The sequence below is a fragment of the Vanellus vanellus genome (assembly GCF_965231255.1).
Source record: "Vanellus vanellus genome assembly, chromosome: 4".
In the NCBI taxonomy this organism is placed as follows: domain Eukaryota; kingdom Metazoa; phylum Chordata; class Aves; order Charadriiformes; family Charadriidae; genus Vanellus; species Vanellus vanellus.
Genome location: NC_138909.1, coordinates 60,155,069 through 60,165,822, shown reverse-complemented (window position 1 = coordinate 60,165,822; position 10,754 = coordinate 60,155,069).

Below are 10,754 nucleotides of genomic sequence, written 5' to 3'. Positions count from 1 at the left end.
ACTTCACCAAAGACAATTACGAACTTTGCAGTAGTTATCAAAATACAGTTCAAGTCATCAACACACAATGGGGTATTTTGTTTCTCTCCTTTGCAGATAGACTTGGATTAGTTGTCACACCAGTTTCTAAGACTAATGTGTAAATGGTGGGTGTCTGGGGCTGTGTGTAATCATCTAAGGAAGCATTAAGTGTTCTCTGCAAGAGGGAATTTCCTTATTGTCCTCTCTAAATAGGGCGATCCTTAGACAAAAGTCAACATAAAATAAGACTCAAATATCGAAATATAAACAAAAGAAGTTACGCAATGTCAGAATAATGTTATCTATAAATTATCTGTCTTCAACAGGTTGACTGCAAGAAAGGGCATTTGCAACACATCTCAGTTAAAACGATGCAGTTCTGAAAGACCTGAGAAAAATGGTGTGCTCTGACCAACCCCTTCACTGGTAAGCAGTGTGTTAAGCATATAATTTGAATTTTTCTGATCCTGTTTTCTGAGAAACGTTGCAAACTTTGGGAGGTTTTACTCGGAATTGAAACCTCAGTTTTGGTGTGGCATATCAGGCTGTCAGCCCTGAAGTGGTCAGGCAGTTGGACGAGATGATCGTTGTAGGTCCCTTCCAACTGAAATATTCTATTCTGTATCTCTTCCTAACGGTGTTATCTCTTCGTAGGAGAGATAACAGTGTTCTCTCTTCATGACACTGCTTGTGTGCCCTCAGTGGTCCCCATTGCAGGTTCTGCAAAAAGTGCAGGAAGCTCTGTAGAAGACAATTCAGTAAGAATTAGCTCAGAAAGGAAGTTTTCCCCCTGATCCTTTCAGTAACCGTGCCGGTTTCGCCTTGGCAGGCTCGGGTGATTGTTCTTTATTTGTTCCTTGTTTTCATGATCCTATAAATATGAATGCAAGGTATTCACAGCTGAACCTTGTGATCTTTTATTATACACAAGAGAGATTATTGAATTTGGTTTATTTTTCCCTTAATGTTTGTTTCCATGTTTTCTCAACTTGCTGCTCTTTAGTTTCATTAACTAAGCGAATACCATGTTGGAAAAAAACAACTAGTTATCTTAAGCATTTCATGCAGTAAAACTGCAATCTCTACTTGCTCTGGGTATTGAAGGTACATATTTTCAGTAAGTCTAAGAGTCACTTTTAGAGTGGAACAATGGAACAGTTAATTAAAAAGTTTAAAAGTTTTAAAAGCCACTATTTTTCAGTAACCTGATGAGTGAAAACTTTTTTCTTCTGTTCAGATATGACATTGATTCATCAAGAATAATTAAATAAGGTGAGTGCAGACCCAAGTGGCTTTGTAAGGTGTCCTCGCTGCTGGTTTTGTAACACCTCGAACTACGTAAGGAATATCAAAGACAAGTAAATGTCAAGCCTCCTTTCAGCAAGCCTTGGCAGCCTACTCAGGATGAATAAATAGGACAAACAGAGTAGAGGGAGCAGCAGAAAGGCCAGTAAAAGTGCATACCCCCAGTGGTTCAGAAGGTGATAGTTTCTTTCCCAGTATGAATGTGACCATGAACTCACTCCTTGCAAATGTTCTGGCCCAAGAGGATTTCCACGAGAGGTGTAAGAAAGATGATAACGGTGCCTTAGTGAAGAAGGGATGAAACAGTATTCCCTCATCAGGATGGTGGGAGGGGAGCACAGAAGAGAACGAGGAAGGACAAAGATAGGTGAAAAGCAGTGTGTTTTACAAGGGTCTTGCATCCCCTTAGGTCTGTGGAGTGAGCTGGATTTCACTTCTTTCCTAAGTGGTTTTCCCAAGCAGACAACCTTAAGCTGACCGACTGGATTCCACAGGAATTCAGTACCCACAACATGACCCTAAGGAAATGCAAATTTCGTATTTCCCCTGAGATTGCAGGGAAGCCTCATGGATCTTTGTCCTTGAACTGGCTTGCTGGTGGTTATTTTTCTTTATATAAGGAAAATTACAGTTTTTAAAAGCACCGTGTCTCATAAAACGATAGCCAACTTTTGGAGCCCCCTGAGCTACGTGAATTTCCAAGACAGCAAATCTAAACTAATCCTGGCCTTATCGAGGTGTGTCCACTCTTCTGCCAGCGTTCACACTAAATCTTTGGGTGGGGTGATTAGAAAGTGGGTGTGAAAGATCAGAAGATAGAGATACTTCAGGCACGAAATTGCCAGCTTTTGCTGTGATACCATGTGTTGCAGCAGGGGACTTCTATAAGAGTGGAACCTGTACTATGTGTAATTTATCAGGCTGCGTACGTACTGCTAGGAGTATGGTAAGACAAAAGCAGCTAGCTCCCACTGCTACCTGCAAGTTCTGCAAACGGTGTTTTTGAGGCAGCAAGGGATAACAAACCACCACTCAGCCATTCCCAAGGCCTGATCATTCAAAAGTTTCATTTATCCTTTTCTTTTTTACTGTCCGTCAAATGTAGATAGTTCTGGCACCCAAAACATGGCTGAGCGCACAAGGCATGCTTCATGGCAGAAATTGCTGGTAAAAGGTGGTGTGCAGCAGGTGGGACTGAACCTGTCTGTCCAAAACATCAGTGACCTGCAAACATGGGTAAGAAAATATGTCGTGCATCTTTTCAATGCTTCGAGGAAACTCTGGAAATCTTTCTTTTTTGCTAGAAATATTTTATGATTGTGTGGTTTGCCTGTGTTTTGGTCATGCCTCACCGGCCTCTATTTCTCGCCCAGGTGCGCTGTGTGGTCAGTGCTCCTGTAGAAATGGAAACGACATCTCTGCCTTTAATGGAAGTGAGCTCAGTTATCCTAGCAGTGAATTTGTCCATATGATAGAAAAAAAAAGGCTGCTTCAAATGCTACACAGACAGTTTAGGAGTCATGAAGACTCATTTTAACATAACGTAATGCACTGGATTACAATGATACCACAGTATTCACAATGCCGCTAATCACTCCCAGTCCTGCGGACACCTGTAATTACTGGCTGTCACTTCTCAGCAGAAATTATGAATGAGACAATTTGTACTGAAAAGAGCAGAAGCTGTTGTAATAATTAAAAAAATTGCGTCTTTTTCTGGCCTTTGTTGGAATAGCAATGACTCTCGTCTTCTCATTGCTTCCCAGTTTCACAGGGTAAATGCTGTCATAACATTTAGAGAAGGTTTGAGATGAACACTGAAAATGACATGATAAATGGGCCGGGATAAGGAAACCAGCTAGTACAAAGTGACAGCTGTGAAGAGCTGCATGCCATCCAACGGCACACACCAGCTACTGAAAATGATGCGCTTGTAACTCAGTGTCTGGGCATCCCATCCAGCTCTCCTTTCCGTCAGCTCCTCTGCCTGCAACAACATGAGCTTTCCTGGAGAGCTGTGCTCTGGGCCAAGTGCACGAGCGCTTGCAGGCTATGGGACAACCTGTAAGCCGCTCTGTTTGCCTGGTGGCAGCCCCCACTGCGCCTAATCCTAGAGCTGTAGGTGGGCAAAGAGACCGTCAGACTGACAACGGTGCCTTAACTCTGAGCCTGCACTGGTGGTCACGTAAAGGACATGAAAAACGTCCCATTGGTGTCTTCTGCAAGGCCATATCTGCTGCTGGGAACACGGACCGCGTTATGCTCCTGTTCACAAGGTGAGCTGCCTGGAGATGGTCTGAGCACCAGCATTCCCTTCCCGCCCCAAATCTTTTTTTCTCAGCTGGTTGCTGTTACCCTGTTGTCTTCTTCAGCATGGTGGTATCGTCTTGCTTGCTTTGTTGTTACTTAACACAAATTCCTACTCTGATTGCATTTTCTTCTCCTGTAAATTCTTTAAGATTACTTCTGATGACAAAACAACATTTCATTGTATGTTAAAGTCAGATATTAGGAAGGGTTAATCTCAGAACAGAACAGTGTGGCTTCCATTCACAGAGATAAAAAGAAAACATTGGTTTTGCAGCCCACTTCATTAGATTTTGATTGAAGCTGGCTAATTAATTCACAAGTTTTTGGGAGGGAAAAGGCTGAGAGATGGAGGAACGGACAAACAAACCAAGCAGTTGCATAGGCTTCCTTTCATTTGTAAACCAGCCTCAAGATAAATTATCTTCCCACTTATTAGGGTGCAAATGACTGTGCAACAGCAATGATGTAAAGTGCTGTGTTGTGGTGAATAACTGACATTGCTTACTGCAGGTGCAATATAAAATCCAGCCGATTAGGTAACTGGCTTTCGGACCTTTGTCAGCTAACCTGATATGGCAATGATGAATTTTTATTAACATCTTCAGCTTTTTCTCAGTTCTTTGAGAGACTGTCTCATGCTTTTCTCTCTCTGCCTCATTGCATACGGAAGCTGTCTGAAAGTTCCGAAGTCCATTTCTGCTTTTGCTGTGCAGTTTGCATACCGAGCGCAGGGCTCTGCTGACACACAGCAACAACGCTGCCCTGCGTCAAATCCTGTGGCAAGGGTAGAAATGGACTTGGCTTCCTCTGAGCAACTAAAGCTGAGGGTTTGGTGCGTTTGTCTTGTTGGAAAAACTGGTAATGTCTTAATTGCTGCTGCCTGCCTCTGAGTCACTAATGGACACTTCTGAACTTGTTAATACACCCATGTTTAAGCACCTGGGACTTTTCAGTCAGGTCTTAGGCATCCTTATATTTAAGAATTACAGGACAGAAAGTGGTGTGAAATTGCTTTCTCAAGCCCAGATTCCTATTTTCCTCATAAAAGTGATTGTGTGCGCTGCGGGTGTTCTTAATATGGCCACTTTAATCTTAATTTTGCTGTAAGTAAGGACATCATGATCAGTGTTACCCTCCCCTAGGAAGGAGGAGAGGTCTGCAGAGGGACCATTGCCATTACCTGCTGCTGTAGGTGCTACCACTTGGGTAGGAGACATACCATGTCCCACCACTGTTGTGGATGCATGCACATCCCTCCATGCTGACGGTGTGTTTTGGGGTTAATGCCCCCTTACAGCATGCAGGTTTGAAACTGCAAAGTCATCCGGACTGCTTCAAACACAGGGTCCTCCTCTGAGCGTCGCAGGCGAGAGCAGGCCCACCAGACCGCAGGGCAACAGGCTCGAGCTGCCGGACCCAGAATGCAGGAAATTATCCTCTAAAATGGCACCCGCCAGGCATGATTTGCAGTTTGCCCAGTGCAGGTTGCTGGGGCTTTCCATCTCTTTCATCTGCATCACTTGTAAGCAGCTTGTTTTTCCATGTGGAAGTTATTCCTTTTGTTTCACGCGCTGCTGAGGGGTTTAGGTGGGGAAACGAGAGTGCTAGATCAGCCCGTGCTGACAAGCGCGATGCCTGTCTCCTCTCAATAACGCATTCTGCTCTCTCGACCGGAATGTACTATTTTTTTCCTATGTGTTCTCACACAGGAGGAGAGTGTGGGAGGACCAAATGTCACCACTGTGCCTTGTAGTTTTGTCAGTGACCGTTTTATTACCCTACACGCGCTCCTGGCCTTATGTGTGGTGTGGCTGCTTCTTGTCTCAAGACTTGTGCGTGAAGTTCAGGGCATAAGGAAAGAAAATAAAAAAAATACAGACAAAATCTAACAGATAAGACAGTGTTTCGGCTTCCTGTGTGAATAATGTGAAGTGGCACGTGTGTGTGCAGCCCTCAATGCTGGGCTGCATCCTGAGGTCAATGCGCCGGTTTTGAACTGTGGAGCCAGAAAGAGCCAGCACAGCAGCACAGGACAAAGTGAGGTCTAAAATGAGAAGTCTCCCTGCAAGACAAAACTTTCCTGCACTTGCACAGGCTCATGCCAGGCGTTTCTCCCTGCCTCCCTCCACCTTTTTGCCTCCTGTTTCTCAAATGCAAGACTTGTGCACTGGTGAAGGGCGGGGTGGAGTATGTCTCAAGGCCACCAGCACAAAGCTATTTCATTCCTATGTGAGTCACTGGACGGTTTGGTCCATCTGTCTCTCACCTGTCAGATCTGCACCTGGGAATAAGCTTAGATGGGCATGGGACAGTGCCTGGTGGACATGCTTGGGTTGCTCGGAGAGATCTCCCCTCCACACCCCCCGCTGCTATTGCCATCCTCCACAGCTCTCTGCCTTAGCCCCACTTCCATGGTTTGTCTTTGTCCATGCAAAATCCACCTCCCAGGACAGATCAGTCCAGTGCTACGGTGCTGAGCATCAGCACTGACTGGGCTGTCTTTCAGTGACCTGGTGCAGTAGAGGAGTGGTGCTTTGCTGGGTTTTATTGGGGATGAATTGATCTAGTAGTAGATTTCTCAAAACCCGTGGAGTCAGTGACTCATTTCTAGATGTTATTCCTGCTGATGGGGAATTTTATGACCAGAACAGACGATTAGTCAGAAATTACTGCTTAGGAAATGTTGAAAAATGGCCTTATGAAGGAAAACAGATACAGAACTGTAGAGGCACTCAATTTGGTGTGACAGAAACATGTGACTGAATGACTTTTCCAGAAACCTGGTAGCTGTGACCCCAGGGGACGCTGAACCTCAAAGGAGTCCAAGAGAGCAAGTTGATTCAGGTACCATCTCCTCAAAGCACAAGAGTGGTCTATCCTGATGGGCAGAAAGTCAAAGCTGTGGCAGGAGGCCAGCTTGGCCAAATCAGGAATTCCTGATCCAGCTTAAATGTTGGAAGAAAGTGAAAGGAGAGTGGAAGCAAGGATGGATCTGAGAGGAAAGTAGAAGCATTGCCTAGACTGTTAGGTGATGTGATAAAACTAATCTGAACACCCACAAAGGAGCTCAGAGAGACAATAGCAGGAGGTGGACACCAGATAATACACTGCTTAGCTCCTCCCAGGCCAATCACTGGGGCCATCTACCCATCGAAAGCTCATCTGCACAAGGCCAGAGGAGCACAGGGCCACAAAGGCGGGCAAGGACCCAAATGAAGGGCTCCTGAGGAACATACACTCTGTCTAGGTTCCTCCAGGGCTGTCCCAGCAGAGCCTTAGCCCCAACACCCAGACATGACACCCATCACTGTGAGCATTCGACTGAAGAGCTTGCTGCCTAGGGGTGGGATGCAAGGGAAATGCAGTTCACGATCACACGGGACTTGTTATGGGATGTTTAGGGGGGAAGTAAAGGAAAGGCAAGGGAGGGATTTAGGTGATTTGGGAAGAACAAGAGTGGTAGAACAGAGGGGTACAGAAATAAAAAGGGCCAGTTGCATGTAAACAGTTGGTTGGCCATTCCTTGTGCCTGACCAGGGCAGTCTGTCTTGTCTTCAACTCCTTTCAAGCCCTTCCTTGGGTGATGGCTCTCTGTTCTCTGCGTGCATGGGTATGTACGTGGGTGTAAGTGCAGCAGTGGGTCAGACCATGGGTTGGAGGGCCTGTGTGGCTCTTGTGCCAGTGCCTGGAGTGAGTGTGGGTGGGGGAGTGAGTGTGCGAGCGCTAGAGGAGATCAAGTTGGATGAGCTGGTGAGCAGGGGACATGACTTGGGAGCCGGGGGTGAGTGGGTCTCTAAGGGCCAGCTCTGGCTGTGAGAGCACCTGGTTGTCTCTAAAGGCAAGAGCCTTTAGGTGGGAGTGAGCTATGGGACCAGGGGAGTCCTAGCTGGCTTTGTGTGTGTGACAGACATGCAGGGAAGCACTTACAAAAGCCAAACCTGAAACGCAGTTAAAACTGGTGAAGTGTGGAAGGGTGTCAAGAACAGCTTCCACAGGCACATCCACAGCAGGACAAACACCAAGGAAGCCATGGAGCAGCTGCTCAATGGGGTAGGAGACCTAGTCTCAAAGGACACTGAAAAAGCAGAGGTGACTCAAAGCTTTCTTTGACTTACCCTTCACTGGCAAGGTCTGTTCTCAGGCCTCCTAGGGTCTTTGTGCCTACAGTGCCCAGGTAGGAGTCTTGGGGAGAAAGTTACTACCCATAACAGAGAAAGACTGAGTTGTGGATCGCTTAAGCACACTGGTTGAATACAAGTCCCTGGGTCCAGATGAGATGCATCTGGGGGTAGTAAGGACAAGCTGACGTACATCACTGCATAGCTACTCTTGTCTTTGAGAGGTGCTTTCCAACATATATGATTTTGTAATTCTCTGAAGCTACAATCTTGTGATAATGATTTGACAAATGCTGACAGATCTCCATTTTTTGTAATGAACTAAAGAACTGTATCACACAGGTCTCCAAAGATATTGGGATTTAGGGTATTGAAGACAGATGGAAATCTAGCTAATCTTTCCTTGAAGACAATAGCTGAAATCAATTATGCATAAGAGCAAATCTCCAGGTAGCTGAAGGTTGACTGTGAATGCAATATGCTGTGGAATACTATTTGTGCTGCCTGAATTGGAATTTTAAATGCCCTTGACAAAACATCTTAGCCATCAGGTTCTAAAATAAATGCACCCAGTATGACTGGCTGCTAAAATTCTATGGACAGCTAAAGATGTTATAAAAATAAAGCCGTCTTTCCAGTTATGCATTAGCATTATGAAATTAAAAAGGGGACAGTACTATGTATGACAGGCTCTTCCAGAAAGAAAATATTTAGTAATTGCCATTTTTGGAAAACTCATTCAACAATGTAGGTTGGAAGGGACCTCTGCAGGTTACCTGGTCCCACCACTTGCTGAAATCATGGCTAACGTCAATGTTAGATTAAGTTGCTCAGGGCGTTCTCCAGTGCAGTTTTGAAAACCTTTACGGATGGAGAATCCAGAACCCCTCTGGGCAGCCACCCTCACAGTGATTTTTTTTTTTTAATGTTTAATTAGAATTTCACTTGCTGTATTTTTTGACCATTGCCCCATGTCTTTTCACTGAAAAAAATATGGCTCCATCTTCTCTACAATGTCCTCTAGATAGCAGAAGAAACTATCCTTTCTGAATAATTTTCTGGATCTTCTTTTGGAAGATTTGTTGCTATAGCATATAGAAGTGTCCCATGTAGAGTCTTGCTGTTCAGACTTTTCATAACAAGGTTTATGACACCCATCCCCCAGTCATTTCAAAAAGAATTTAAAAAAATTTTCCTCTTAGATGAATATTTTTGGAAGAAATAGATGAGATTAAGGGAAGCTGTGGAAAAGAGTTACAGCGTGGCTGTCAGGTTTGGTTCCTTCTTTTTTTTTTTTTTTTTTCCAAATTATTTCCATTAGGGATTTGGTAAAGCAGAAAGATTCTAGATTCTCCAGTTCCTTTGAGTTTTTGAGTCCTAGAACAAAATTGCTGTTTCACCCTATTTTGTCCTTCCAAATGTCCTTACTTTCAAATGGGTGATCACAACTGGAGAAATAAAGGAAGCCAAGTGTCTTGGCCTCTCAGCAAACATTGTGCTTGTATGGAGGACAAATCTTTTATCAGCAAGTGCTAAATTTTCCTGATCAGTAAATTAGCTTTCCAAACCTTTCTGATTGCCTGATTAGGTAAGGTTTGTTTGTCTTTGCATGCATAATTATTCCTGTTTGCCTATTTTCCTGTGAAGTTCATCAGGGATGTTCTGAAAGGGTTTTTTAGTCGTATATATGTTAATTTTTCTAAAAACCTTTCTGATCAGGAAGCTCCTATCAAACACCACATAGGAAACAAATTCCAATCTTTTACATGTTATTGTTCCACACCAGGCTACGGAGATAGCATAGGGGATGAGAGCTTTTCAGGGCCTGCAGCAGAGTGTAAGGTCCCTAAATTAGTGGCCTGCTTTTTCCATTAGCGTTGTGCTCTGCTGAAATGGCACTGGAACGACTAGATTTTAAGCTGCTTGTTTCTAGGACATGATTTATGGACAGTCAGATTACTTCAGTAGGATCAAGTATCCGGTGAGATACACTGACAAGAATATAGACGTACCCTGAACTTTCTCAGAAGTCATGACATCTGTCCTTCAGCTCAGATGTTTCAAACTGTACTGCAGTTTTGACTGCCTTACAAATTAGTAACATTGCGATGGGATGCGCATTTAAAGCTCACGTCCAGAGAAGGGGTGTTTGGGAACCTCACCTTCGTTATTTTCCACGTGCACAGCTTAGTTCCTTCCTAGAATCTATCTGATTAGCACTCGTTTCTCCATGTGCTGCTGTGGGAGCTCGCTCTTGGCCAGTTGGAGCCATGACAGCACTGACTGTGCTGTTCAGTGTCACACAGGGGAACAGACACTAATGACCGATTTTTTTCCTTGTTTACTGCAAACAAAGATCCCAAAGGGTCCAAAACATTCTCCTTCTTTGGACCAAGCTTCTTCCTCCCATTTCTGTGCTTGTTTTCCCTTGCAGGCTCTCTTGAGTGTCAGGCCATCTGCTCCTTCCCCTTCGCTTGGAGAGCCTGGTGCTTGTACACGTGCTTCCTAAGCTTTGCTGCTGCCTGAAGAATTTCCTGCTGTCACCAGTGCTGCTTTTTTTTCTTTGCATTTTGCAGTTCCCAATTTCTTTCTCAGCTAAAGAGGTGGGTTTGTAACAAAACAAAGACTTAGCCGGGGTTTGCGCATTGATTTGCTCAGGGAGCAAGGCAACGTGCCCAGAGATCCCCTACACGAAGGAGGTGGAGTGGGGACACAAGCTGTGGAGTAGCTCCAGAACAGTCTGAGGAAACAGGTTGCTTCATTCTTCTGTATCACCTTCGCCTTTTTTTAATATGCCTATTTAGACATGTCAGAAAATGATACCCTAGACAAATCTGAAAAAAAAAAACCCCAAACCAAACCCCACATTCAAGTGTATAGTGTTTAAAACACCGATCTGCAGCGCGGGGGAGCCACATTTAATGAATCATGCATTCAACATGAATCAGGCTATAAAGAAAATATTTTTTTACTCAAGTCATGTTTCATTTATACAAAATG